This window comes from Thunnus maccoyii, chromosome 23 (assembly GCF_910596095.1).
Source record: "Thunnus maccoyii chromosome 23, fThuMac1.1, whole genome shotgun sequence".
Taxonomy (NCBI): domain Eukaryota; kingdom Metazoa; phylum Chordata; class Actinopteri; order Scombriformes; family Scombridae; genus Thunnus; species Thunnus maccoyii.
In genome coordinates this window covers 7,774,866-7,799,587 of record NC_056555.1, presented here as the reverse complement: position 1 = coordinate 7,799,587, position 24,722 = coordinate 7,774,866, and the positions used below count along the sequence as shown (strand labels likewise).

Here is a 24,722-nt window from a genome sequence, read left to right as displayed (position 1 = left end):
CAGTCTTGAAACCAGGTCCCACCGAGATTTGAACTCGGATCGCTGGATTCAGAGTCCAGAGTGCTAACCATTACACCATGGAACCATGCGCTCTGTTGCATTATGTCTCTTGACAACCTAGTGGAGAACAGTGTCAATTTCCCCATCGGCCTATGGCGATGGTGTTTTGCTATCATTTATAACACAAATAACCTACGTTAAGAACAGTCATTTCCAAGCGACAGGTGAACACACATAAATCTGGTATATCGGGCTAATGCGGCGCTCAGAGACAAGAGGGGATGCGGGAGATGATCATTGGGTGAGTGTTTTGAAGGAGCGGGTCTACTCATTTTACAAGTTTATGGAGCACATGGTAGCAGCACAGCCACTGTGCACCAACGCATTGCTTTCTGTGCACAGGTTGAGAGTGTAGAGACTGAACCGTTGTGGCTTTCTTCTCAAGCGCTCATCATCCAGTGTCTTTCCCAATGTTGTCTTAGCGGCAAGGTTCAGGACTACTGTGAAAAACACTGGCTGTCAGAAGTGGGATTCGAACCCACGCCTCCAGGGGAGACTGCGACCTGAACGCAGCGCCTTAGACCGCTCGGCCATCCTGACTGCGTCTGAAGGGCCGGACCTATGATTTTGGATCCACATAGCAATTAGCAATGATCGATGGACTGTCTCGAGGCAAAAAAGGCACCGCTCTCAGCGTATGGCTGCGAGTAGTGACACAGTCAGGCAAACTGACGGTGTAGATCATTAAAATAAATGAATGAGTAAAGCAGAGATAGCGTATGAAATTACCAGTAACGCAGCGGATAAGATTTTAAAAAGGCACCTTTACTGCCTAACGTAAGCAACTTATTAAACTTTTGCTACTTGCTCGGCTCCCTCCTTGGCCAGACTTTCACTTCAAGATCAACTTTTTAGCCCAATGTATTCAGGTCATCTGCCCTCATGATATTCAAGACAATTGAAAAATTGTGTCAATTTCCACATAATCAAAAGATGAATATCTCTTAAGTGTAGATCGCCATGACTTTCAGACAGACTGGAAAAACGGTAACCACAATGGATTCAGTCTTTCAAAAAACAAAGCGTCTTCCAAAGAAAGGGCACTGTTTCCACATTTACAAGCGCTGACAAGATAGGACTAAAGTCCCTGCATTTTACCTGTAAATGGTCTCGCGACCTCTTAAAACCAGGTCCCACCGAGATTTGAACTCGGATCGCTGGATTCAGAGTCCAGAGTGCTAACCATTACACCATGGAACCACACACTAGGTTGAGCAATGGCTCTTGACAAGCTAGTGGAGAACAATGTCGATTTCCATATTAGCCTATGACCATGGCATTTTGCTGTCATGTATAACACAAATAGCCTACGGTAAGAACAGTAACCACAAAGGATTCAGTCTTTCAAAAAACACAGCGTCTTCCAAAAAGAGGGCAGAGCTTTCACATTTTCAAAAGTCACTGCATTTTAAGTGCAAATCTCCTCGAAATCAGGTTCCACCGAGATTTGAACTCGGATCACTGGATTCAAAGTCCAGAGTGCTAACCATTACACCATGGAACCATGTGCTCTGTTGCATTATGTCTCTTGACAACCTATTTGAGAACAGTGTCAATTTCCCCATCGGCCTATGGCGATGGTGTTTTGCTATCATTTATAACACAAATAGCCTACGGTAAGAACAGTAACCACAAAGGATTCAGTCTTTCAAAAAACACAGCGTCTTCCAAAAAGAGGGCAGAGCTTTCACATTTTCAAAAGTCACTGCATTTTAAGTGCAAATCTTCTCGAAATCAGGTTCCACCGCGATTTGAACTCGGATCACTAACCATTACACCATGGAACCACAGCTCACAACTACCCGTAAAGTCACCTCACAGGTCCCTCAGGAGAATTGGACGATCTGAAGAGCGAGTGATCAGTCTGCGATCACTGAGCGACTGAGCAGTCTTGATATCAGTCGCAGATTCCCAGCCACTGACGCCATCAGGTGAAGGTGGGTTACTTAGGCAGGTGGACAGGTGGCAGTCTTGAAACCAGGTCCCACCGAGATTTGAACTCGGATCGCTGGATTCAGAGTCCAGAGTGCTAACCATTACACCATGGAACCATGCGCTCTGTTGCATTATGTCTCTTGACAACCTAGTGGAGAACAGTGTCAATTTCCCCATCGGCCTATGGCGATGGTGTTTTGCTATCATTTATAACACAAATAACCTACGTTAAGAACAGTCATTTCCAAGCGACAGGTGAACACACATAAATCTGGTATATCGGGCTAATGCGGCGCTCAGAGACAAGAGGGGATGCGGGAGATGATCATTGGGTGAGTGTTTTGAAGGAGCGGGTCTACTCATTTTACAAGTTTATGGAGCACATGGTAGCAGCACAGCTACTGTGCACAGGTTGAGAGTGTAGAGACTGAACCGTTGTGGCTTTCTTCTCAAGCGCTCATCATCAATGTTGTCTTAGCAGCAAGGTTCAGGACTACTGTGAAAAACACTGGCTGTCAGAAGTGGGATTCGAACCCACGCCTCCAGGGGAGACTGCGACCTGAACGCAGCGCCTTAGACCGCTCGGCCATCCTGACTGCGTCTGAAGGTCCGGACCTATGATTTTGGATCCACATAGCAATTAGCAATGATCGATGGACTCTCTCGAGGCAAAAAAGGCACCGCTCTCAGCGTATGGCTGCGAGTAGTGACACAGTCAGGCAAACTGACGGTGTAGATCATTAAAATAAATGAATGAGTAAAGCAGAGATAGCGTATGAAATTACCAGTAACGCAGCGGATAAGATTTTAAAAAGGCACCTTTACTGCCTAACGTAAGCAACTTATTAAACTTTTGCTACTTGCTCGGCTCCCTCCTTGGCCAGACTTTCACTTCAAGATCAACTTTTTAGCCCAATGTATTCAGGTCATCTGCCCTCATGATATTCAAGACAATTGAAAAATTGTGTCAATTTCCACATAATCAAAAGATGAATATCTCTTAAGTGTAGATCGCCATGACTTTCAGACAGACTGGAAAAACGGTAACCACAATGGATTCAGTCTTTCAAAAAACAAAGCGTCTTCCAAAGAAAGGGCACTGTTTCCACATTTACAAGCGCTGACAAGATAGGACTAAAGTCCCTGCATTTTACCTGTAAATGGTCTCGCGACCTCTTAAAACCAGGTCCCACCGAGATTTGAACTCGGATCGCTGGATTCAGAGTCCAGAGTGCTAACCATTACACCATGGAACCACACACTAGTTTGAGCAATGGCTCTTGACAAGCTAGTGGAGAACAATGTCGATTTCCATATTAGCCTATGACCATGGCATTTTGCTGTCATGTATAACACAAATAGCCTACGGTAAGAACAGTAACCACAAAGGATTCAGTCTTTCAAAAAACACAGCGTCTTCCAAAAAGAGGGCAGAGCTTTCACATTTTCAAAAGTCACTGCATTTTAAGTGCAAATCTCCTCGAAATCAGGTTCCACCGAGATTTGAACTCGGATCACTGGATTCAAAGTCCAGAGTGCTAACCATTACACCATGGAACCACAGCTCACGTCTACCGGTAAAGTCACCTCACAGGTCCCTCAGGAGAATTGGACGATCTGAAGAGCGAGTGATCAGTCTGCGATCACTGAGCGACTGAGCAGTCTTGATATCAGTCACAGATTCCCAGCCACTGACGCCATCAGGTGAAGGTGGGTTACTTAGGCAGGTGGACAGGTGGCAGTCTTGAAACCAGGTCCCACCGAGATTTGAACTCGGATCGCTGGATTCAGAGTCCAGAGTGCTAACCATTACACCATGGAACCATGCGCTCTGTTGCATTATGTCTCTTGACAACCTAGTGGAGAACAGTGTCAATTTCCCCATCGGCCTATGGCGATGGTGTTTTGCTATCATTTATAACACAAATAACCTACGTTAAGAACAGTCATTTCCAAGCGACAGGTGAACACACATAAATCTGGTATATCGGGCTAATGCGGCGCTCAGAGACAAGAGGGGATGCGGGAGATGATCATTGGGTGAGTGTTTTGAAGGAGCGGGTCTACTCATTTTACAAGTTTATGGAGCACATGGTAGCAGCACAGCTACTGTGCACAGGTTGAGAGTGTAGAGACTGAACCGTTGTGGCTTTCTTCTCAAGCGCTCATCATCCAGTGTCTTTCCCAATGTTGTCTTAGCGGCAAGGTTCAGGACTACTGTGAAAAACACTGGCTGTCAGAAGTGGGATTCGAACCCACGCCTCCAGGGGAGACTGCGACCTGAACGCAGCGCCTTAGACCGCTCGGCCATCCTGACTGCGTCTGAAGGTCCGGACCTATGATTTTGGATCCACATAGCAATTAGCAATGATCGATAGACTCTCTCGAGGCAAAAAAGGCACCGCTCTCAGCGTATGGCTGCGAGTAGTGACACAGTCAGGCAAACTGACGGTGTAGATCATTAAAATAAATGAATGAGTAAAGCAGAGATAGCGTATGAAATTACCAGTAACGCAGCGGATAAGATTTTAAAAAGGCACCTTTACTGCCTAACGTAAGCAACTTATTAAACTTTTGCTACTTGCTCGGCTCCCTCCTTGGCCAGACTTTCACTTCAAGATCAACTTTTTAGCCCAATGTATTCAGGTCATCTGCCCTCATGATATTCAAGACAATTGAAAAATTGTGTCAATTTCCACATAATCAAAAGATGAATATCTCTTAAGTGTAGATCGCCATGACTTTCAGACAGACTGGAAAAACGGTAACCACAATGGATTCAGTCTTTCAAAAAACAAAGCGTCTTCCAAAGAAAGGGCACTGTTTCCACATTTACAAGCGCTGACAAGATAGGACTAAAGTCCCTGCATTTTACCTGTAAATGGTCTCGCGACCTCTTAAAACCAGGTCCCACCGAGATTTGAACTCGGATCGCTGGATTCAGAGTCCAGAGTGCTAACCATTACACCATGGAACCACACACTAGGTTGAGCAATGGCTCTTGACAAGCTGGTGGAGATTTCCATATTAGCCTATGACCATGGCATTTTGCTGTCATGTATAACACAAATAGCCTACGGTAAGAACAGTAACCACAAAGGATTCAGTCTTTCAAAAAACACAGCGTCTTCCAAAAAGAGGGCAGAGCTTTCACATTTTCAAAAGTCACTGCATTTTAAGTGCAAATCTCCTCGAAATCAGGTTCCACCGAGATTTGAACTCGGATCACTGGATTCAAAGTCCAGAGTGCTAACCATTACACCATGGAACCACAGCTCACGTCTACCGGTAAAGTCACCTCACAGGTCCCTCAGGAGAATTGGACGATCTGAAGAGCGAGTGATCAGTCTGCGATCACTGAGCGACTGAGCAGTCTTGATATCAGTCGCAGATTCCCAGCCACTGACGCCATCAGGTGAAGGTGGGTTACTTAGGCAGGTGGACAGGTGGCAGTCTTGAAACCAGGTCCCACCGAGATTTGAACTCGGATCGCTGGATTCAGAGTCCAGAGTGCTAACCATTACACCATGGAACCATGCGCTCTGTTGCATTATGTCTCTTGACAACCTAGTGGAGAACAGTGTCAATTTCCCCATCGGCCTATGGCGATGGTGTTTTGCTATCATTTATAACACAAATAACCTACGTTAAGAACAGTCATTTCCAAGCGACAGGTGAACACACATAAATCTGGTATATCGGGCTAATGCGGCGCTCAGAGACAAGAGGGGATGCGGGAGATGATCATTGGGTGAGTGTTTTGAAGGAGCGGGTCTACTCATTTTACAAGTTTATGGAGCACATGGTAGCAGCACAGCTACTGTGCACCAACGCATTGCTTTCTGTGCACAGGTTGAGAGTGTAGAGACTGAACCGTTGTGGCTTTCTTCTCAAGCGCTCATCATCCAGTGTCTTTCCCAATGTTGTCTTAGCGGCAAGGTTCAGGACTACTGTGAAAAACACTGGCTGTCAGAAGTGGGATTCGAACCCACGCCTCCAGGGGAGACTGCGACCTGAACGCAGCGCCTTAGACCGCTCGGCCATCCTGACTGCGTCTGAAGGTCCGGACCTATGATTTTGGATCCACATAGCAATTAGCAATGATCGATGGACTCTCTCGAGGCAAAAAAGGCACCGCTCTCAGCGTATGGCTGCGAGTAGTGACACAGTCAGGCAAACTGACGGTGTAGATCATTAAAATAAATGAATGAGTAAAGCAGAGATAGCGTATGAAATTACCAGTAACGCAGCGGATAAGATTTTAAAAAGGCACCTTTACTGCCTAACGTAAGCAACTTATTAAACTTTTGCTACTTGCTCGGCTCCCTCCTTGGCCAGACTTTCACTTCAAGATCAACTTTTTAGCCCAATGTATTCAGGTCATCTGCCCTCATGATATTCAAGACAATTGAAAAATTGTGTCAATTTCCACATAATCAAAAGATGAATATCTCTTAAGTGTAGATCGCCATGACTTTCAGACAGACTGGAAAAACGGTAACCACAATGGATTCAGTCTTTCAAAAAACAAAGCGTCTTCCAAAGAAAGGGCACTGTTTCCACATTTACAAGCGCTGACAAGATAGGACTAAAGTCCCTGCATTTTACCTGTAAATGGTCTCGCGACCTCTTAAAACCAGGTCCCACCGAGATTTGAACTCGGATCGCTGGATTCAGAGTCCAGAGTGCTAACCATTACACCATGGACCAACACACTAGGTTGAGCAATGGCTCTTGACAAGCTAGTGGAGAACAATGTCGATTTCCATATTAGCCTATGACCATGGCATTTTGCTGTCATGTATAACACAAATAGCCTACGGTAAGAACAGTAACCACAAAGGATTCAGTCTTTCAAAAAACACAGCGTCTTCCAAAAAGAGGGCAGAGCTTTCACATTTTCAAAAGTCACTGCATTTTAAGTGCAAATCTCCTCGAAATCAGGTTCCACCGAGATTTGAACTCGGATCACTGGATTCAAAGTCCAGAGTGCTAACCATTACACCATGGAACCACAGCTCACGTCTACCGGTAAAGTCACCTCACAGGTCCCTCAGGAGAATTGGACGATCTGAAGAGCGAGTGATCAGTCTGCGATCACTGAGCGACTGAGCAGTCTTGATATCAGTCGCAGATTCCCAGCCACTGACGCCATCAGGTGAAGGTGGGTTACTTAGGCAGGTGGACAGGTGGCAGTCTTGATACCAGGTCCCACCGAGATTTGAACTCGGATCGCTGGATTCAGAGTCCAGAGTGCTAACCATTACACCATGGAACCATGCGCTCTGTTGTATTATGTCTCTTGACAACCTAGTGGAGAACAGTGTCAATTTCCCCAGCGGCCTATGGCGATGGTGTTTTGCTATCATTTATAACACAAATAACCTACGTTAAGAACAGTCATTTCCAAGCGACAGGTGAACACACATAAATCTGGTATATCGGGCTAATGCGGCGCTCAGAGACAAGAGGGGATGCGGGAGATGATCATTGGGTGAGTGTTTTGAAGGAGCGGGTCTACTCATTTTACAAGTTTATGGAGCACATGGTAGCAGCACAGCTACTGTGCACAGGTTGAGAGTGTAGAGACTGAACCGTTGTGGCTTTCTTCTCAAGCGCTCATCATCCAGTGTCTTTCCCAATGTTGTCTTAGCGGCAAGGTTCAGGACTACTGTGAAAAACACTGGCTGTCAGAAGTGGGATTCGAACCCACGCCTCCAGGGGAGACTGCGACCTGAACGCAGCGCCTTAGACCGCTCGGCCATCCTGACTGCGTCTGAAGGTCCGGACCTATGATTTTGGATCCACATAGCAATTAGCAATGATCGATAGACTCTCTCGAGGCAAAAAAGGCACCGCTCTCAGCGTATGGCTGCGAGTAGTGACACAGTCAGGCAAACTGACGGTGTAGATCATTAAAATAAATGAATGAGTAAAGCAGAGATAGCGTATGAAATTACCAGTAACGCAGCGGATAAGATTTTAAAAAGGCACCTTTACTGCCTAACGTAAGCAACTTATTAAACTTTTGCTACTTGCTCGGCTCCCTCCTTGGCCAGACTTTCACTTCAAGATCAACTTTTTAGCCCAATGTATTCAGGTCATCTGCCCTCATGATATTCAAGACAATTGAAAAATTGTGTCAATTTCCACATAATCAAAAGATGAATATCTCTTAAGTGTAGATCGCCATGACTTTCAGACAGACTGGAAAAACGGTAACCACAATGGATTCAGTCTTTCAAAAAACAAAGCGTCTTCCAAAGAAAGGGCACTGTTTCCACATTTACAAGCGCTGACAAGATAGGACTAAAGTCCCTGCATTTTACCTGTAAATGGTCTCGCGACCTCTTAAAACCAGGTCCCACCGAGATTTGAACTCGGATCGCTGGATTCAGAGTCCAGAGTGCTAACCATTACACCATGGAACCACACACTAGGTTGAGCAATGGCTCTTGACAAGCTAGTGGAGAACAATGTCGATTTCCATATTAGCCTATGACCATGGCATTTTGCTGTCATGTATAACACAAATAGCCTACGGTAAGAACAGTAACCACAAAGGATTCAGTCTTTCAAAAAACACAGCGTCTTCCAAAAAGAGGGCAGAGCTTTCACATTTTCAAAAGTCACTGCATTTTAAGTGCAAATCTCCTCGAAATCAGGTTCCACCGAGATTTGAACTCGGATCACTGGATTCAAAGTCCAGAGTGCTAACCATTACACCATGGAACCACAGCTCATGTCTACCGGTAAAGTCACCTCACAGGTCCCTCAGGAGAATTGGACGATCTGAAGAGCGAGTGATCAGTCTGCGATCACTGAGCGACTGAGCAGTCTTGATATCAGTCGCAGATTCCCAGCCACTGACGCCATCAGGTGAAGGTGGGTTACTTAGGCAGGTGGACAGGTGGCAGTCTTGATACCAGGTCCCACCGAGATTTGAACTCGGATCGCTGGATTCAGAGTCCAGAGTGCTAACCATTACACCATGGAACCATGCGCTCTGTTGCATTATGTCTCTTGACAACCTAGTGGAGAACAGTGTCAATTTCCCCATCGGCCTATGGCGATGGTGTTTTGCTATCATTTATAACACAAATAACCTACGTTAAGAACAGTCATTTCCAAGCGACAGGTGAACACACATAAATCTGGTATATCGGGCTAATGCGGCGCTCAGAGACAAGAGGGGATGCGGGAGATGATCATTGGGTGAGTGTTTTGAAGGAGCGGGTCTACTCATTTTACAAGTTTATGGAGCACATGGTAGCAGCACAGCTACTGTGCACAGGTTGAGAGTGTAGAGACTGAACCGTTGTGGCTTTCTTCTCAAGCGCTCATCATCCAGTGTCTTTCCCAATGTTGTCTTAGCGGCAAGGTTCAGGACTACTGTGAAAAACACTGGCTGTCAGAAGTGGGATTCGAACCCACGCCTCCAGGGGAGACTGCGACCTGAACGCAGCGCCTTAGACCGCTCGGCCATCCTGACTGCGTCTGAAGGTCCGGACCTATGATTTTGGATCCACATAGCAATTAGCAATGATCGATGGACTGTCTCGAGGCAAAAAAGGCACCGCTCTCAGCGTATGGCTGCGAGTAGTGACACAGTCAGGCAAACTGACGGTGTAGATCATTAAAATAAATGAATGAGTAAAGCAGAGATAGCGTATGAAATTACCAGTAACGCAGCGGATAAGATTTTAAAAAGGCACCTTTACTGCCTAACGTAAGCAACTTATTAAACTTTTGCTACTTGCTCGGCTCCCTCCTTGGCCAGACTTTCACTTCAAGATCAACTTTTTAGCCCAATGTATTCAGGTCATCTGCCCTCATGATATTCAAGACAATTGAAAAATTGTGTCAATTTCCACATAATCAAAAGATGAATATCTCTTAAGTGTAGATCGCCATGACTTTCAGACAGACTGGAAAAACGGTAACCACAATGGATTCAGTCTTTCAAAAAACAAAGCGTCTTCCAAAGAAAGGGCACTGTTTCCACATTTACAAGCGCTGACAAGATAGGACTAAAGTCCCTGCATTTTACCTGTAAATGGTCTCGCGACCTCTTAAAACCAGGTCCCACCGAGATTTGAACTCGGATCGCTGGATTCAGAGTCCAGAGTGCTAACCATTACACCATGGAACCACACACTAGGTTGAGCAATGGCTCTTGACAAGCTAGTGGAGAACAATGTCGATTTCCATATTAGCCTATGACCATGGCATTTTGCTGTCATGTATAACACAAATAGCCTACGGTAAGAACAGTAACCACAAAGGATTCAGTCTTTCAAAAAACACAGCGTCTTCCAAAAAGAGGGCAGAGCTTTCACATTTTCAAAAGTCACTGCATTTTAAGTGCAAATCTCCTCGAAATCAGGTTCCACCGAGATTTGAACTCGGATCACTGGAGTCAAAGTCCAGAGTGCTAACCATTACACCATGGAACCACAGCTCACGTCTACCGGTAAAGTCACCTCACAGGTCCCTCAGGAGAATTGGACGATCTGAAGAGCGAGTGATCAGTCTGCGATCACTGAGCGACTGAGCAGTCTTGATATCAGTCGCAGATTCCCAGCCACTGACGCCATCAGGTGAAGGTGGGTTACTTAGGCAGGTGGACAGGTGGCAGTCTTGAAACCAGGTCCCACCGAGATTTGAACTCGGATCGCTGGATTCAGAGTCCAGAGTGCTAACCATTACACCATGGAACCATGCGCTCTGTTGCATTATGTCTCTTGACAACCTAGTGGAGAACAGTGTCAATTTCCCCATCGGCCTATGGCGATGGTGTTTTGCTATCATTTATAACACAAATAACCTACGTTAAGAACAGTCATTTCCAAGCGACAGGTGAACACACATAAATCTGGTATATCGGGCTAATGCGGCGCTCAGAGACAAGAGGGGATGCGGGAGATGATCATTGGGTGAGTGTTTTGAAGGAGCGGGTCTACTCATTTTACAAGTTTATGGAGCACATGGTAGCAGCACAGCTACTGTGCACCAACGCATTGCTTTCTGTGCACAGGTTGAGAGTGTAGAGACTGAACCGTTGTGGCTTTCTTCTCAAGCGCTCATCATCCAGTGTCTTTCCCAATGTTGTCTTAGCGGCAAGGTTCAGGACTACTGTGAAAAACACTGGCTGTCAGAAGTGGGATTCGAACCCACGCCTCCAGGGGAGACTGCGACCTGAACGCAGCGCCTTAGACCGCTCGGCCATCCTGACTGCGTCTGAAGGTCCGGACCTATGATTTTGGATCCACATAGCAATTAGCAATGATCGATGGACTGTCTCGAGGCAAAAAAGGCACCGCTCTCAGCGTATGGCTGCGAGTAGTGACACAGTCAGGCAAACTGACGGTGTAGATCATTAAAATAAATGAATGAGTAAAGCAGAGATAGCGTATGAAATTACCAGTAACGCAGCGGATAAGATTTTAAAAAGGCACCTTTACTGCCTAACGTAAGCAACTTATTAAACTTTTGCTACTTGCTCGGCTCCCTCCTTGGCCAGACTTTCACTTCAAGATCAACTTTTTAGCCCAATGTATTCAGGTCATCTGCCCTCATGATATTCAAGACAATTGAAAAATTGTGTCAATTTCCACATAATCAAAAGATGAATATCTCTTAAGTGTAGATCGCCATGACTTTCAGACAGACTGGAAAAACGGTAACCACAATGGATTCAGTCTTTCAAAAAACAAAGCGTCTTCCAAAGAAAGGGCACTGTTTCCACATTTACAAGCGCTGACAAGATAGGACTAAAGTCCCTGCATTTTACCTGTAAATGGTCTCGCGACCTCTTAAAACCAGGTCCCACCGAGATTTGAACTCGGATCGCTGGATTCAGAGTCCAGAGTGCTAACCATTACACCATGGAACCACACACTAGGTTGAGCAATGGCTCTTGACAAGCTAGTGGAGAACAATGTCGATTTCCATATTAGCCTATGACCATGGCATTTTGCTGTCATGTATAACACAAATAGCCTACGGTAAGAACAGTAACCACAAAGGATTCAGTCTTTCAAAAAACACAGCGTCTTCCAAAAAGAGGGCAGAGCTTTCACATTTTCAAAAGTCACTGCATTTTAAGTGCAAATCTCCTCGAAATCAGGTTCCACCGAGATTTGAACTCGGATCACTGGATTCAAAGTCCAGAGTGCTAACCATTACACCATGGAACCACAGCTCACGTCTACCGGTAAAGTCACCTCACAGGTCCCTCAGGAGAATTGGACGATCTGAAGAGCGAGTGATCAGTCTGCGATCACTGAGCGACTGAGCAGTCTTGATATCAGTCGCAGATTCCCAGCCACTGACGCCATCAGGTGAAGGTGGGTTACTTAGGCAGGTGGACAGGTGGCAGTCTTGAAACCAGGTCCCACCGAGATTTGAACTCGGATCGCTGGATTCAGAGTCCAGAGTGCTAACCATTACACCATGGAACCATGCGCTCTGTTGCATTATGTCTCTTGACAACCTAGTGGAGAACAGTGTCAATTTCCCCAGCGGCCTATGGCGATGGTGTTTTGCTATCATTTATAACACAAATAACCTACGTTAAGAACAGTCATTTCCAAGCGACAGGTGAACACACATAAATCTGGTATATCGGGCTAATGCGGCGCTCAGAGACAAGAGGGGATGCGGGAGATGATCATTGGGTGAGTGTTTTGAAGGAGCGGGTCTACTCATTTTACAAGTTTATGGAGCACATGGTAGCAGCACAGCCACTGTGCACCAACGCATTGCTTTCTGTGCACAGGTTGAGAGTGTAGAGACTGAACCGTTGTGGCTTTCTTCTCAAGCGCTCATCATCCAGTGTCTTTCCCAATGTTGTCTTAGCGGCAAGGTTCAGGACTACTGTGAAAAACACTGGCTGTCAGAAGTGGGATTCGAACCCACGCCTCCAGGGGAGACTGCGACCTGAACGCAGCGCCTTAGACCGCTCGGCCATCCTGACTGCGTCTGAAGGGCCGGACCTATGATTTTGGATCCACATAGCAATTAGCAATGATCGATGGACTGTCTCGAGGCAAAAAAGGCACCGCTCTCAGCGTATGGCTGCGAGTAGTGACACAGTCAGGCAAACTGACGGTGTAGATCATTAAAATAAATGAATGAGTAAAGCAGAGATAGCGTATGAAATTACCAGTAACGCAGCGGATAAGATTTTAAAAAGGCACCTTTACTGCCTAACGTAAGCAACTTATTAAACTTTTGCTACTTGCTCGGCTCCCTCCTTGGCCAGACTTTCACTTCAAGATCAACTTTTTAGCCCAATGTATTCAGGTCATCTGCCCTCATGATATTCAAGACAATTGAAAAATTGTGTCAATTTCCACATAATCAAAAGATGAATATCTCTTAAGTGTAGATCGCCATGACTTTCAGACAGTGGTTACTGGAAAAACGGTAACCACAATGGATTCAGTCTTTCAAAAAACAAAGCGTCTTCCAAAGAAAGGGCACTGTTTCCACATTTACAAGCGCTGACAAGATAGGACTAAAGTCCCTGCATTTTACCTGTAAATGGTCTCGCGACCTCTTAAAACCAGGTCCCACCGAGATTTGAACTCGGATCGCTGGATTCAGAGTCCAGAGTGCTAACCATTACACCATGGAACCACACACTAGGTTGAGCAATGGCTCTTGACAAGCTAGTGGAGAACAATGTCGATTTCCATATTAGCCTATGACCATGGCATTTTGCTGTCATGTATAACACAAATAGCCTACGGTAAGAACAGTAACCACAAAGGATTCAGTCTTTCAAAAAACACAGCGTCTTCCAAAAAGAGGGCAGAGCTTTCACATTTTCAAAAGTCACTGCATTTTAAGTGCAAATCTCCTCGAAATCAGGTTCCACCGAGATTTGAACTCGGATCACTGGATTCAAAGTCCAGAGTGCTAACCATTACACCATGGAACCACAGCTCACGTCTACCGGTAAAGTCACCTCACAGGTCCCTCAGGAGAATTGGACGATCTGAAGAGCGAGTGATCAGTCTGCGATCACTGAGCGACTGAGCAGTCTTGATATCAGTCGCAGATTCCCAGCCACTGACGCCATCAGGTGAAGGTGGGTTACTTAGGCAGGTGGACAGGTGGCAGTCTTGAAACCAGGTCCCACCGAGATTTGAACTCGGATCGCTGGATTCAGAGTCCAGAGTGCTAACCATTACACCATGGAACCATGCGCTCTGTTGCATTATGTCTCTTGACAACCTAGTGGAGAACAGTGTCAATTTCCCCAGCGGCCTATGGCGATGGTGTTTTGCTATCATTTATAACACAAATAACCTACGTTAAGAACAGTCATTTCCAAGCGACAGGTGAACACACATAAATCTGGTATATCGGGCTAATGCGGCGCTCAGAGACAAGAGGGGATGCGGGAGATGATCATTGGGTGAGTGTTTTGAAGGAGCGGGTCTACTCATTTTACAAGTTTATGGAGCACATGGTAGCAGCACAGCTACTGTGCACCAACGCATTGCTTTCTGTGCACAGGTTGAGAGTGTAGAGACTGAACCGTTGTGGCTTTCTTCTCAAGCGCTCATCATCCAGTGTCTTTCCCAATGTTGTCTTAGCGGCAAGGTTCAGGACTACTGTGAAAAACACTGGCTGTCAGAAGTGGGATTCGAACCCACGCCTCCAGGGGAGACTGCGACCTGAACGCAGCGCCTTAGACCGCTCGGCCATCCTGACTGCGTCTGAAGGTCCGGACCTATGATTTTGGATCCACATAGCAATTAGCAATGATCGATGGACTGTCTCGAGGCAAAAAAGGCACCGCTCTCAGCGTATGGCTGCGAGTAGTGACACAGTCAGGCAAACTGACGGTGTAGATCATTAAAATAAATGAATGAGTAAAGCAGAGATAGCGTATGAAATTACCAGTAACGCAGTGGATAAGATTTTAAAAAGGCACCTTTACTGCCTAACGTAAGCAACTTATTAAACTTTTGCTACTTGCTCGGCTCCCTCCTTGGCCAGACTTTCACTTCAAGATCAACTTTTTAGCCCAATGTATTCAGGTCATCTGCCCTCATGATATTCAAGACAATTGAAAAATTGTGTCAATTTCCACATAATCAAAAGATGAATATCTCTTAAGTGTAGATCGCCATGACTTTCAGACAGACTGGAAAAACGGTAACCACAATGGATTCAGTCTTTCAAAAAACAAAGCGTCTTCCAAAGAAAGGGCACTGTTTCCACATTTACAAGCGCTGACAAGATAGGACTAAAGTCCCTGCATTTTACCTGTAAATGGTCTCGCGACCTCTTAAAACCAGGTCCCACCGAGATTTGAACTCGGATCGCTGGATTCAGAGTCCAGAGTGCTAACCATTACACCATGGAACCACACACTAGGTTGAGCAATGGCTCTTGACAAGCTAGTGGAGAACAATGTCGATTTCCATATTAGCCTATGACCATGGCATTTTGCTGTCATGTATAACACAAATAGCCTACGGTAAGAACAGTAACCACAAAGGATTCAGTCTTTCAAAAAACACAGCGTCTTCCAAAAAGAGGGCAGAGCTTTCACATTTTCAAAAGTCACTGCATTTTAAGTGCAAATCTCCTCGAAATCAGGTTCCACCGAGATTTGAACTCGGATCACTGGATTCAAAGTCCAGAGTGCTAACCATTACACCATGGAACCACAGCTCACGTCTACCGGTAAAGTCACCTCACAGGTCCCTCAGGAGAATTGGACGATCTGAAGAGCGAGTGATCAGTCTGCGATCACTGAGCGACTGAGCAGTCTTGATATCAGTCGCAGATTCCCAGCCACTGACGCCATCAGGTGAAGGTGGGTTACTTAGGCAGGTGGACAGGTGGCAGTCTTGAAACCAGGTCCCACCGAGATTTGAACTCGGATCGCTGGATTCAGAGTCCAGAGTGCTAACCATTACACCATGGAACCATGCGCTCTGTTGCATTATGTCTCTTGACAACCTAGTGGAGAACAGTGTCAATTTCCCCAGCGGCCTATGGCGATGGTGTTTTGCTATCATTTATAACACAAATAACCTACGTTAAGAACAGTCATTTCCAAGCGACAGGTGAACACACATAAATCTGGTATATCGGGCTAATGCGGCGCTCAGAGACAAGAGGGGATGCGGGAGATGATCATTGGGTGAGTGTTTTGAAGGAGCGGGTCTACTCATTTTACAAGTTTATGGAGCACATGGTAGCAGCACAGCCACTGTGCACCAACGCATTGCTTTCTGTGCACAGGTTGAGAGTGTAGAGACTGAACCGTTGTGGCTTTCTTCTCAAGCGCTCATCATCCAGTGTCTTTCCCAATGTTGTCTTAGCGGCAAGGTTCAGGACTACTGTGAAAAACACTGGCTGTCAGAAGTGGGATTCGAACCCACGCCTCCAGGGGAGACTGCGACCTGAACGCAGCGCCTTAGACCGCTCGGCCATCCTGACTGCGTCTGAAGGGCCGGACCTATGATTTTGGATCCACATAGCAATTAGCAATGATCGATGGACTGTCTCGAGGCAAAAAAGGCACCGCTCTCAGCGTATGGCTGCGAGTAGTGACACAGTCAGGCAAACTGACGGTGTAGATCATTAAAATAAATGAATGAGTAAAGCAGAGATAGCGTATGAAATTACCAGTAACGCAGCGGATAAGATTTTAAAAAGGCACCTTTACTGCCTAACGTAAGCAACTTATTAAACTTTTGCTACTTGCTCGGCTCCCTCCTTGGCCAGACTTTCACTTCAAGATCAACTTTTTAGCCCAATGTATTCAGGTCATCTGCCCTCATGATATTCAAGACAATTGAAAAATTGTGTCAATTTCCACATAATCAAAAGATGGATATCTCTTAAGTGTAGATCGCCATGACTTTCAGACAGTGGTTACTGGAAAAACGGTAACCACAATGGATTCAGTCTTTCAAAAAACAAAGCGTCTTCCAAAGAAAGGGCACTGTTTCCACATTTACAAGCGCTGACAAGATAGGACTAAAGTCCCTGCATTTTACCTGTAAATGGTCTCGCGACCTCTTAAAACCAGGTCCCACCGAGATTTGAACTCGGATCGCTGGATTCAGAGTCCAGAGTGCTAACCATTACACCATGGAACCACACACTAGGTTGAGCAATGGCTCTTGACAAGCTAGTGGAGAACAATGTCGATTTCCATATTAGCCTATGACCATGGCATTTTGCTGTCATGTATAACACAAATAGCCTACGGTAAGAACAGTAACCACAAAGGATTCAGTCTTTCAAAAAACACAGCGTCTTCCAAAAAGAGGGCAGAGCTTTCACATTTTCAAAAGTCACTGCATTTTAAGTGCAAATCTCCTCGAAATCAGGTTCCACCGAGATTTGAACTCGGATCACTGGATTCAAAGTCCAGAGTGCTAACCATTACACCATGGAACCACAGCTCACGTCTACCGGTAAAGTCACCTCACAGGAGAATTGGACGATCTGAAGAGCGAGTGATCAGTCTGCGATCACTGAGCGACTGAGCAGTCTTGATATCAGTCGCAGATTCCCAGCCACTGACGCCATCAGGTGAAGGTGGGTTACTTAGGCAGGTGGACAGGTGGCAGTCTTGAAACCAGGTCCCACCGAGATTTGAACTCGGATCGCTGGATTCAGAGTCCAGAGTGCTAACCATTACACCATGGAACCATGCGCTCTGTTGCATTATGTCTCTTGACAACCTAGTGGAGAACAGTGTCAATTTCCCCAGCGGCCTATGGCGATGGTGTTTTGCTATCATTTATAACACAAATAACCTACGTTAAGAACAGTCATTTCCAAGCGACAGGTGAACACACATAAATCTGGTATATCGGGCTAATGCGGCGCTCAGAGACAAGAGGGGATGCGGGAGATGATCATTGGGTGAGTGTTTTGAAGGAGCGGGTCTACTCATTTTACAAGTTTATGGAGCACATGGTAGCAGCACAGCTACTGTGCACCAACGCATTGCTTTCTGTGCACAGGTTGAGAGTGTAGAGACTGAACCGTTGTGGCTTTCTTCTCAAGCGCTCATCATCCAGTGTCTTTCCCAATGTTGTCTTAGCGGCAAGGTTCAGGACTACTGTGAAAAACACTGGCTGTCAGAAGTGGGATTCGAACCCACGCCTCCAGGGGAGACTGCGACCTGAACGCAGCGCCTTAGACCGCTCGGCCATCCTGACTGCGTCTGAAGGTCCGGACCTATGATTTTGGATCCACATAGCAATTAGCAATGATCGATGGACTGTCTCGAGGCAAAAAAGGCACCGCTCTCAGCGTATGGCTGCGAGTAGTGACACAGTCAGGCAAACTGACGGTGTAGATCATTAAAATAAATGAATGAGTAAAGCAGAGATAGCGTATGAAATTACCAGTAACGCAGTGGATAAGATTTTAAAAAGGCACCTTTACTGCCTAACGTAAGCAACTTATTAAACTTTTGCTACTTGCTCGGCTCCCTCCTTGGCCAGACTTTCACTTCAAGATCAACTTTTTAGCCCAATGTATTCAGGTCATCTGCCCTCATGATATTCAAGACAATTGAAAAATTGTGTCAATTTCCACATAATCAAAAGATGAATATCTCTTAAGTGTAGATCGCCATGACTTTCAGACAGACTGGAAAAACGGTAACCACAATGGATTCAGTCTTTCAAAAAACAAAGCGTCTTCCAAAGAAAGGGCACTGTTTCCACATTTACAAGCGCTGACAAGATAGGACTAAAGTCCATGCATTCTACCTGTAAATGGTCTCGCGACCTCTTAAAACCAGGTCCCACCGAGATTTGAACTCGGATCGCTGGATTCAGAGTCCAGAGTGCTAACCATTACACCATGGAACCACACACTAGGTTGAGCAATGGCTCTTGACAAGCTAGTGGAGAACAATGTCGATTTCCATATTAGCCTATGACCATGGCATTTTGCTGTCATGTATAACACAAATAGCCTACGGTAAGAACAGTAACCACAAAGGATTCAGTCTTTCAAAAAACACAGCGTCTTCCAAAAAGAGGGCAGAGCTTTCACATTTTCAAAAGTCACTGCATTTTAAGTGCAAATCTCCTCGAAATCAGGTTCCACCGAGATTTGAACTCGGATCACTGGATTCAAAGTCCAGAGTGCTAACCATTACACCATGGAACCACAGCTCACGTCTACCGGTAAAGTCACCTCACAGGAGAATTGGACGATCTGAAGAGCGAGTGATCAGTCTGCGATCACTGAGCGACTGAGCAGTCTTGATATCAGTCGCAGATTCCCAGCCACTGACGCCATCAGGTGAAGGTGGGTTACTTAGGCAGGTGGACAGGTGGCAGTCTTGAAACCAGGTCCCACCGAGATTTGAACTCGGATCGCTGGATTCAGAGTCCAGAGTGCTAACCATTACACCATGGAACCATGCGCTCTGTTGCATTATGTCTCTTGACAACCTAGTGGAGAACAGTGTCAATTCCCCCAGCGGCCTATGGCGATGGTGTTTTGCTATCATTTATAACACAAATAACCTACGTTAAGAACAGTCATTTCCAAGCGACAGGTGAACACACATAAATCTGGTATATCGGGCTAATGCGGCGCTCAGAGACAAGAGGGGATGCGGGAGATGATCATTGGGTGAGTGTTTTGAAGGAGCGGGTCTACTCATTTTACAAGTTTATGGAGCACATGGTAGCAGCACAGCTACTGTGCACCAACGCATTGCTTTCTGTGCACAGGTTGAGAGTGTAGAGACTGAACCGTTGTGGCTTTCTTCTCAAGCGCTCATCATCCAGTGTCTTTCCCAATGTTGTCTTAGCGGCAAGGTTCAGGACTACTGTGAAAAACACTGGCTGTCAGAAGTGGGATTCGAACCCACGCCTCCAGGGGAGACTGCGACCTGAACGCAGCGCCTTAGACCGCTCGGCCATCCTGACTGCGTCTGAAGGTCCGGACCTATGATTTTGGATCCACATAGCAATTAGCAATGATCGATGGACTCTCTCGAGGCAAAAAAGGCACCGCTCTCAGCGTATGGCTGCGAGTAGTGACACAGTCAGGCAAACTGACGGTGTAGATCATTAAAATAAATGAATGAGTAAAGCAGAGATAGCGTATGAAATTACCAGTAACGCAGCGGATAAGATTTTAAAAAGGCACCTTTACTGCCTAACGTAAGCAACTTATTAAACTTTTGCTACTTGCTCGGCTCCCTCCTTGGCCAGACTTTCACTTCAAGATCAACTTTTTAGCCCAATGTATTCAGGTCATCTGCCCTCATGATATTCAAGACAATTGAAAAATTGTGTCAATTTCCACATAATCAAAAGATGAATATCTCTTAAGTGTAGATCGCCATGACTTTCAGACAGACTGGAAAAACGGTAACCACAATGGATTCAGTCTTTCAAAAAACAAAGCGTCTTCCAAAGAAAGGGCACTGTTTCCACATTTACAAGCGCTGACAAGATAGGACTAAAGTCCATGCATTCTACCTGTAAATGGTCTCGCGACCTCTTAAAACCAGGTCCCACCGAGATTTGAACTCGGATCGCTGGATTCAGAGTCCAGAGTGCTAACCATTACACCATGGAACCACACACTAGGTTGAGCAATGGCTCTTGACAAGCTAGTGGAGAACAATGTCGATTTCCATATTAGCCTATGACCATGGCATTTTGCTGTCATGTATAACACAAATAGCCTACGGTAAGAACAGTAACCACAAAGGATTCAGTCTTTCAAAAAACACAGCGTCTTCCAAAAAGAGGGCAGAGCTTTCACATTTTCAAAAGTCACTGCATTTTAAGTGCAAATCTCCTCGAAATCAGGTTCCACCGAGATTTGAACTCGGATCACTGGATTCAAAGTCCAGAGTGCTAACCATTACACCATGGAACCACAGCTCACGTCTACCGGTAAAGTCACCTCACAGGTCCCTCAGGAGAATTGGACGATCTGAAGAGCGAGTGATCAGTCTGCGATCACTGAGCGACTGAGCAGTCTTGATATCAGTCGCAGATTCCCAGCCACTGACGCCATCAGGTGAAGGTGGGTTACTTAGGCAGGTGGACAGGTGGCAGTCTTGAAACCAGGTCCCACCGAGATTTGAACTCGCATCGCTGGATTCAGAGTCCAGAGTGCTAACCATTACACCATGGAACCATGCGCTCTGTTGCATTATGTCTCTTGACAACCTAGTGGAGAACAGTGTCAATTTCCCCAGCGGCCTATGGCGATGGTGTTTTGCTATCATTTATAACACAAATAACCTACGTTAAGAACAGTCATTTCCAAGCGACAGGTGAACACACATAAATCTGGTATATCGGGCTAATGCGGCGCTCAGTGACAAGAGGGGATGCGGGAGATGATCATTGGGTGAGTGTTTTGAAGGAGCGGGTCTACTCATTTTACAAGTTTATGGAGCACATGGTAGCAGCACAGCTACTGCGCACCAACGCATTGCTTTCTGTGCACAGGTTGAGAGTGTAGAGACTGAACCGTTGTGGCTTTCTTCTCAAGCGCTCATCATCCAGTGTCTTTCCCAATGTTGTCTTAGCGGCAAGGTTCAGGACTACTGTGAAAAACACTGGCTGTCAGAAGTGGGATTCGAACCCACGCCTCCAGGGGAGACTGCGACCTGAACGCAGCGCCTTAGACCGCTCGGCCATCCTGACTGCGTCTGAAGGTCCGGACCTATGATTTTGGATCCACATAGCAATTAGCAATGATCGATGGACTCTCTCGAGGCAAAAAAGGCACCGCTCTCAGCGTATGGCTGCGAGTAGTGACACAGTCAGGCAAACTGACGGTGTAGATCATTAAAATAAATGAATGAGTAAAGCAGAGATAGCGTATGAAATTACCAGTAACGCAGCGGATAAGATTTTAAAACGGCACCTTTACTGCCTAACGTAAGCAACTTATTAAACTTTTGCTACTTGCTCGGCTCCCTCCTTGGCCAGACTTTCACTTCAAGATCAACTTTTTAGCCCAATGTATTCAGGTCATCTGCCCTCATGATATTCAAGACAATTGAAAAATTGTGTCAATTTCCACATAATCAAAAGATGAATATCTCTTAAGTGTAGATCGCCATGACTTTCAGACAGACTGGAAAAACGGTAACCACAATGGATTCAGTCTTTCAAAAAACAAAGCGTCTTCCAAAGAAAGGGCACTGTTTCCACATTTACAAGCGCTGACAAGATAGGACTAAAGTCCATGCATTCTACCTGTAAATGGTCTCGCGACCTCTTAAAACCAGGTCCCACCGAGATTTGAACTCGGATCGCTGGATTCAGAGTCCAGAGTGCTAACCATTACACCATGGAACCACACACTAGGTTGAGCAATGGCTCTTGACAAGCTAGTGGAGAACAATGTCGATTTCCATATTAGCCTATGACCATGGCATTTTGCTGTCATGTATAACACAAATAGCCTACGGTAAGAACAGTAACCACAAAGGATTCAGTCTTTCAAAAAACACAGCGTCTTCCAAAAAGAGGGCAGAGCTTTCACATTTTCAAAAGTCACTGCATTTTAAGTGCAAATCTCCTCGAAATCAGGTTCCACCGAGATTTGAACTCGGATCACTGGATTCAAAGTCCACAGTGCTAACCATTACACCATGGAACCACAGCTCACGTCTACCGGTAAAGTCACCTCACAGGTCCCTCAGGAGAATTGGACGATCTGAAGAGCGAGTGATCAGTCTGCGATCACTGAGCGACTGAGCAGTCTTGATATCAGTCGCAGATTCCCAGCCACTGACGCCATCAGGTGAAGGTGGGTTACTTAGGCAGGTGGACAGGTGGCAGTCTTGAAACCAGGTCCCACCGAGATTTGAACTCGGATCGCTGGATTCAGAGTCCAGAGTGCTAACCATTACACCATGGAACCATGCGCTCTGTTGCATTATGTCTCTTGACAACCTAGTGGAGAACAGTGTCAATTTCCCCAGCGGCCTATGGCGATGGTGTTTTGCTATCATTTATAACACAAATAACCTACGTTAAGAACAGTCATTTCCAAGCGACAGGTGAACACACATAAATCTGGTATATCGGGCTAATGCGGCGCTCAGAGACAAGAGGGGATGCGGGAGATGATCATTGGGTGAGTGTTTTGAAGGAGCGGGTCTACTCATTTTACAAGTTTATGGAGCACATGGTAGCAGCACAGCTACTGCGCACCAACGCATTGCTTTCTGTGCACAGGTTGAGAGTGTAGAGACTGAACCGTTGTGGCTTTCTTCTCAAGCGCTCATCATCCAGTGTCTTTCCCAATGTTGTCTTAGCGGCAAGGTTCAGGACTACTGTGAAAAACACTGGCTGTCAGAAGTGGGATTCGAACCCACGCCTCCAGGGGAGACTGCGACCTGAACGCAGCGCCTTAGACCGCTCGGCCATCCTGACTGCGTCTGAAGGTCCGGACCTATGATTTTGGATCCACATAGCAATTAGCAATGATCGATGGACTCTCTCGAGGCAAAAAAGGCACCGCTCTCAGCGTATGGCTGCGAGTAGTGACACAGTCAGGCAAACTGACGGTGTAGATCATTAAAATAAATGAATGAGTAAAGCAGAGATAGCGTATGAAATTACCAGTAACGCAGCGGATAAGATTTTAAAAAGGCACCTTTACTGCCTAACGTAAGCAACTTATTAAACTTTTGCTACTTGCTCGGCTCCCTCCTTGGCCAGACTTTCACTTCAAGATCAACTTTTTAGCCCAATGTATTCAGGTCATCTGCCCTCATGATATTCAAGACAATTGAAAAATTGTGTCAATTTCCACATAATCAAAAGATGAATATCTCTTAAGTGTAGATCGCCATGACTTTCAGACAGACTGGAAAAACGGTAACCACAATGGATTCAGTCTTTCAAAAAACAAAGCGTCTTCCAAAGAAAGGGCACTGTTTCCACATTTACAAGCGCTGACAAGATAGGACTAAAGTCCATGCATTCTACCTGTAAATGGTCTCGCGACCTCTTAAAACCAGGTCCCACCGAGATTTGAACTCGGATCGCTGGATTCAGAGTCCAGAGTGCTAACCATTACACCATGGAACCACACACTAGGTTGAGCAATTGCTCTTGACAAGCTAGTGGAGAACAATGTCGATTTCCATATTAGCCTATGACCATGGCATTTTGCTGTCATGTATAACACAAATAGCCTACGGTAAGAACAGTAACCACAAAGGATTCAGTCTTTCAAAAAACACAGCGTCTTCCAAAAAGAGGGCAGAGCTTTCACATTTTCAAAAGTCACTGCATTTTAAGTGCAAATCTTCTCGAAATCAGGTTCCACCGAGATTTGAACTCGGATCACTGGATTCAAAGTCCACAGTGCTAACCATTACACCATGGAACCACAGCTCACGTCTACCGGTAAAGTCACCTCACAGGTCCCTCAGGAGAATTGGACGATGTGAAGAGCGAGTGATAAGTCTGCGATCACTGAGCGACTGAGCAGTCTTGATATCAGTCGCAGATTCCCAGCCACTGACGCCATCAGGTGAAGGTGGGTTACTTAGGCAGGTGGACAGGTGGCAGTCTTGAAACCAGGTCCCACCGAGATTTGAACTCGCATCGCTGGATTCAGAGTCCAGAGTGCTAACCATTACACCATGGAACCATGCGCTCTGTTGCATTATGTCTCTTGACAACCTAGTGGAGAACAGTGTCAATTTCCCCAGCGGCCTATGG

The 24,722-nt window shown here is 45.9% G+C and overlaps 57 non-coding genes across 57 annotated transcripts; all 57 read right to left on the bottom strand.

The window, feature by feature from the left end:
• Positions 1–13: 13 nt before the first annotated feature.
• trnaq-cug lies at positions 14–85 on the bottom strand. The gene has a single exon. It is a non-coding gene; the product is annotated as a tRNA-Gln (tRNA).
• A 432-nt stretch (positions 86–517) lies between these two features.
• On the bottom strand, positions 518–600 carry trnal-cag. The gene has a single exon. It is a non-coding gene; the product is annotated as a tRNA-Leu (tRNA).
• Positions 601–1,188: 588 nt separating this feature from the next.
• On the bottom strand, positions 1,189–1,260 carry trnaq-cug. Its single transcript has one exon. It is a non-coding gene; the product is annotated as a tRNA-Gln (tRNA).
• A 232-nt stretch (positions 1,261–1,492) lies between these two features.
• trnaq-uug lies at positions 1,493–1,564 on the bottom strand. Its single transcript has one exon. It is a non-coding gene; the product is annotated as a tRNA-Gln (tRNA).
• A 475-nt stretch (positions 1,565–2,039) lies between these two features.
• trnaq-cug lies at positions 2,040–2,111 on the bottom strand. Its single transcript has one exon. It is a non-coding gene; the product is annotated as a tRNA-Gln (tRNA).
• A 397-nt stretch (positions 2,112–2,508) lies between these two features.
• Positions 2,509–2,591, bottom strand: trnal-cag. Its single transcript has one exon. It is a non-coding gene; the product is annotated as a tRNA-Leu (tRNA).
• Positions 2,592–3,179: 588 nt separating this feature from the next.
• trnaq-cug lies at positions 3,180–3,251 on the bottom strand. Its single transcript has one exon. It is a non-coding gene; the product is annotated as a tRNA-Gln (tRNA).
• Positions 3,252–3,483: 232 nt separating this feature from the next.
• trnaq-uug lies at positions 3,484–3,555 on the bottom strand. The gene has a single exon. It is a non-coding gene; the product is annotated as a tRNA-Gln (tRNA).
• Positions 3,556–3,747: 192 nt separating this feature from the next.
• trnaq-cug lies at positions 3,748–3,819 on the bottom strand. Its single transcript has one exon. It is a non-coding gene; the product is annotated as a tRNA-Gln (tRNA).
• Positions 3,820–4,229: 410 nt separating this feature from the next.
• On the bottom strand, positions 4,230–4,312 carry trnal-cag. Its single transcript has one exon. It is a non-coding gene; the product is annotated as a tRNA-Leu (tRNA).
• A 588-nt stretch (positions 4,313–4,900) lies between these two features.
• trnaq-cug lies at positions 4,901–4,972 on the bottom strand. The gene has a single exon. It is a non-coding gene; the product is annotated as a tRNA-Gln (tRNA).
• A 222-nt stretch (positions 4,973–5,194) lies between these two features.
• On the bottom strand, positions 5,195–5,266 carry trnaq-uug. The gene has a single exon. It is a non-coding gene; the product is annotated as a tRNA-Gln (tRNA).
• Positions 5,267–5,458: 192 nt separating this feature from the next.
• On the bottom strand, positions 5,459–5,530 carry trnaq-cug. Its single transcript has one exon. It is a non-coding gene; the product is annotated as a tRNA-Gln (tRNA).
• A 432-nt stretch (positions 5,531–5,962) lies between these two features.
• On the bottom strand, positions 5,963–6,045 carry trnal-cag. The gene has a single exon. It is a non-coding gene; the product is annotated as a tRNA-Leu (tRNA).
• Positions 6,046–6,633: 588 nt separating this feature from the next.
• Positions 6,634–6,704, bottom strand: trnaq-cug. The gene has a single exon. It is a non-coding gene; the product is annotated as a tRNA-Gln (tRNA).
• A 233-nt stretch (positions 6,705–6,937) lies between these two features.
• On the bottom strand, positions 6,938–7,009 carry trnaq-uug. The gene has a single exon. It is a non-coding gene; the product is annotated as a tRNA-Gln (tRNA).
• A 192-nt stretch (positions 7,010–7,201) lies between these two features.
• trnaq-cug lies at positions 7,202–7,273 on the bottom strand. The gene has a single exon. It is a non-coding gene; the product is annotated as a tRNA-Gln (tRNA).
• Positions 7,274–7,683: 410 nt separating this feature from the next.
• Positions 7,684–7,766, bottom strand: trnal-cag. Its single transcript has one exon. It is a non-coding gene; the product is annotated as a tRNA-Leu (tRNA).
• Positions 7,767–8,354: 588 nt separating this feature from the next.
• On the bottom strand, positions 8,355–8,426 carry trnaq-cug. Its single transcript has one exon. It is a non-coding gene; the product is annotated as a tRNA-Gln (tRNA).
• A 232-nt stretch (positions 8,427–8,658) lies between these two features.
• trnaq-uug lies at positions 8,659–8,730 on the bottom strand. Its single transcript has one exon. It is a non-coding gene; the product is annotated as a tRNA-Gln (tRNA).
• A 192-nt stretch (positions 8,731–8,922) lies between these two features.
• trnaq-cug lies at positions 8,923–8,994 on the bottom strand. Its single transcript has one exon. It is a non-coding gene; the product is annotated as a tRNA-Gln (tRNA).
• Positions 8,995–9,404: 410 nt separating this feature from the next.
• trnal-cag lies at positions 9,405–9,487 on the bottom strand. Its single transcript has one exon. It is a non-coding gene; the product is annotated as a tRNA-Leu (tRNA).
• Positions 9,488–10,075: 588 nt separating this feature from the next.
• trnaq-cug lies at positions 10,076–10,147 on the bottom strand. The gene has a single exon. It is a non-coding gene; the product is annotated as a tRNA-Gln (tRNA).
• Positions 10,148–10,379: 232 nt separating this feature from the next.
• Positions 10,380–10,451, bottom strand: trnaq-uug. The gene has a single exon. It is a non-coding gene; the product is annotated as a tRNA-Gln (tRNA).
• A 192-nt stretch (positions 10,452–10,643) lies between these two features.
• trnaq-cug lies at positions 10,644–10,715 on the bottom strand. The gene has a single exon. It is a non-coding gene; the product is annotated as a tRNA-Gln (tRNA).
• Positions 10,716–11,147: 432 nt separating this feature from the next.
• trnal-cag lies at positions 11,148–11,230 on the bottom strand. The gene has a single exon. It is a non-coding gene; the product is annotated as a tRNA-Leu (tRNA).
• Positions 11,231–11,818: 588 nt separating this feature from the next.
• trnaq-cug lies at positions 11,819–11,890 on the bottom strand. Its single transcript has one exon. It is a non-coding gene; the product is annotated as a tRNA-Gln (tRNA).
• A 232-nt stretch (positions 11,891–12,122) lies between these two features.
• trnaq-uug lies at positions 12,123–12,194 on the bottom strand. The gene has a single exon. It is a non-coding gene; the product is annotated as a tRNA-Gln (tRNA).
• A 192-nt stretch (positions 12,195–12,386) lies between these two features.
• Positions 12,387–12,458, bottom strand: trnaq-cug. The gene has a single exon. It is a non-coding gene; the product is annotated as a tRNA-Gln (tRNA).
• A 432-nt stretch (positions 12,459–12,890) lies between these two features.
• trnal-cag lies at positions 12,891–12,973 on the bottom strand. Its single transcript has one exon. It is a non-coding gene; the product is annotated as a tRNA-Leu (tRNA).
• A 593-nt stretch (positions 12,974–13,566) lies between these two features.
• Positions 13,567–13,638, bottom strand: trnaq-cug. The gene has a single exon. It is a non-coding gene; the product is annotated as a tRNA-Gln (tRNA).
• Positions 13,639–13,870: 232 nt separating this feature from the next.
• On the bottom strand, positions 13,871–13,942 carry trnaq-uug. The gene has a single exon. It is a non-coding gene; the product is annotated as a tRNA-Gln (tRNA).
• Positions 13,943–14,134: 192 nt separating this feature from the next.
• Positions 14,135–14,206, bottom strand: trnaq-cug. The gene has a single exon. It is a non-coding gene; the product is annotated as a tRNA-Gln (tRNA).
• A 432-nt stretch (positions 14,207–14,638) lies between these two features.
• On the bottom strand, positions 14,639–14,721 carry trnal-cag. Its single transcript has one exon. It is a non-coding gene; the product is annotated as a tRNA-Leu (tRNA).
• A 588-nt stretch (positions 14,722–15,309) lies between these two features.
• Positions 15,310–15,381, bottom strand: trnaq-cug. The gene has a single exon. It is a non-coding gene; the product is annotated as a tRNA-Gln (tRNA).
• Positions 15,382–15,613: 232 nt separating this feature from the next.
• Positions 15,614–15,685, bottom strand: trnaq-uug. Its single transcript has one exon. It is a non-coding gene; the product is annotated as a tRNA-Gln (tRNA).
• A 192-nt stretch (positions 15,686–15,877) lies between these two features.
• On the bottom strand, positions 15,878–15,949 carry trnaq-cug. Its single transcript has one exon. It is a non-coding gene; the product is annotated as a tRNA-Gln (tRNA).
• Positions 15,950–16,381: 432 nt separating this feature from the next.
• On the bottom strand, positions 16,382–16,464 carry trnal-cag. Its single transcript has one exon. It is a non-coding gene; the product is annotated as a tRNA-Leu (tRNA).
• Positions 16,465–17,057: 593 nt separating this feature from the next.
• On the bottom strand, positions 17,058–17,129 carry trnaq-cug. The gene has a single exon. It is a non-coding gene; the product is annotated as a tRNA-Gln (tRNA).
• A 232-nt stretch (positions 17,130–17,361) lies between these two features.
• Positions 17,362–17,433, bottom strand: trnaq-uug. The gene has a single exon. It is a non-coding gene; the product is annotated as a tRNA-Gln (tRNA).
• A 183-nt stretch (positions 17,434–17,616) lies between these two features.
• trnaq-cug lies at positions 17,617–17,688 on the bottom strand. Its single transcript has one exon. It is a non-coding gene; the product is annotated as a tRNA-Gln (tRNA).
• A 432-nt stretch (positions 17,689–18,120) lies between these two features.
• Positions 18,121–18,203, bottom strand: trnal-cag. Its single transcript has one exon. It is a non-coding gene; the product is annotated as a tRNA-Leu (tRNA).
• A 588-nt stretch (positions 18,204–18,791) lies between these two features.
• trnaq-cug lies at positions 18,792–18,863 on the bottom strand. The gene has a single exon. It is a non-coding gene; the product is annotated as a tRNA-Gln (tRNA).
• A 232-nt stretch (positions 18,864–19,095) lies between these two features.
• On the bottom strand, positions 19,096–19,167 carry trnaq-uug. The gene has a single exon. It is a non-coding gene; the product is annotated as a tRNA-Gln (tRNA).
• Positions 19,168–19,350: 183 nt separating this feature from the next.
• On the bottom strand, positions 19,351–19,422 carry trnaq-cug. The gene has a single exon. It is a non-coding gene; the product is annotated as a tRNA-Gln (tRNA).
• A 432-nt stretch (positions 19,423–19,854) lies between these two features.
• trnal-cag lies at positions 19,855–19,937 on the bottom strand. Its single transcript has one exon. It is a non-coding gene; the product is annotated as a tRNA-Leu (tRNA).
• A 588-nt stretch (positions 19,938–20,525) lies between these two features.
• On the bottom strand, positions 20,526–20,597 carry trnaq-cug. Its single transcript has one exon. It is a non-coding gene; the product is annotated as a tRNA-Gln (tRNA).
• Positions 20,598–20,829: 232 nt separating this feature from the next.
• On the bottom strand, positions 20,830–20,901 carry trnaq-uug. The gene has a single exon. It is a non-coding gene; the product is annotated as a tRNA-Gln (tRNA).
• Positions 20,902–21,093: 192 nt separating this feature from the next.
• trnaq-cug lies at positions 21,094–21,165 on the bottom strand. The gene has a single exon. It is a non-coding gene; the product is annotated as a tRNA-Gln (tRNA).
• Positions 21,166–21,597: 432 nt separating this feature from the next.
• Positions 21,598–21,680, bottom strand: trnal-cag. Its single transcript has one exon. It is a non-coding gene; the product is annotated as a tRNA-Leu (tRNA).
• Positions 21,681–22,268: 588 nt separating this feature from the next.
• On the bottom strand, positions 22,269–22,340 carry trnaq-cug. The gene has a single exon. It is a non-coding gene; the product is annotated as a tRNA-Gln (tRNA).
• A 232-nt stretch (positions 22,341–22,572) lies between these two features.
• On the bottom strand, positions 22,573–22,644 carry trnaq-uug. The gene has a single exon. It is a non-coding gene; the product is annotated as a tRNA-Gln (tRNA).
• A 192-nt stretch (positions 22,645–22,836) lies between these two features.
• On the bottom strand, positions 22,837–22,908 carry trnaq-cug. Its single transcript has one exon. It is a non-coding gene; the product is annotated as a tRNA-Gln (tRNA).
• A 432-nt stretch (positions 22,909–23,340) lies between these two features.
• On the bottom strand, positions 23,341–23,423 carry trnal-cag. The gene has a single exon. It is a non-coding gene; the product is annotated as a tRNA-Leu (tRNA).
• A 588-nt stretch (positions 23,424–24,011) lies between these two features.
• trnaq-cug lies at positions 24,012–24,083 on the bottom strand. The gene has a single exon. It is a non-coding gene; the product is annotated as a tRNA-Gln (tRNA).
• A 232-nt stretch (positions 24,084–24,315) lies between these two features.
• Positions 24,316–24,387, bottom strand: trnaq-uug. Its single transcript has one exon. It is a non-coding gene; the product is annotated as a tRNA-Gln (tRNA).
• Positions 24,388–24,579: 192 nt separating this feature from the next.
• Positions 24,580–24,651, bottom strand: trnaq-cug. The gene has a single exon. It is a non-coding gene; the product is annotated as a tRNA-Gln (tRNA).
• Between the last annotated feature and the right edge of the window lie 71 nt (positions 24,652–24,722).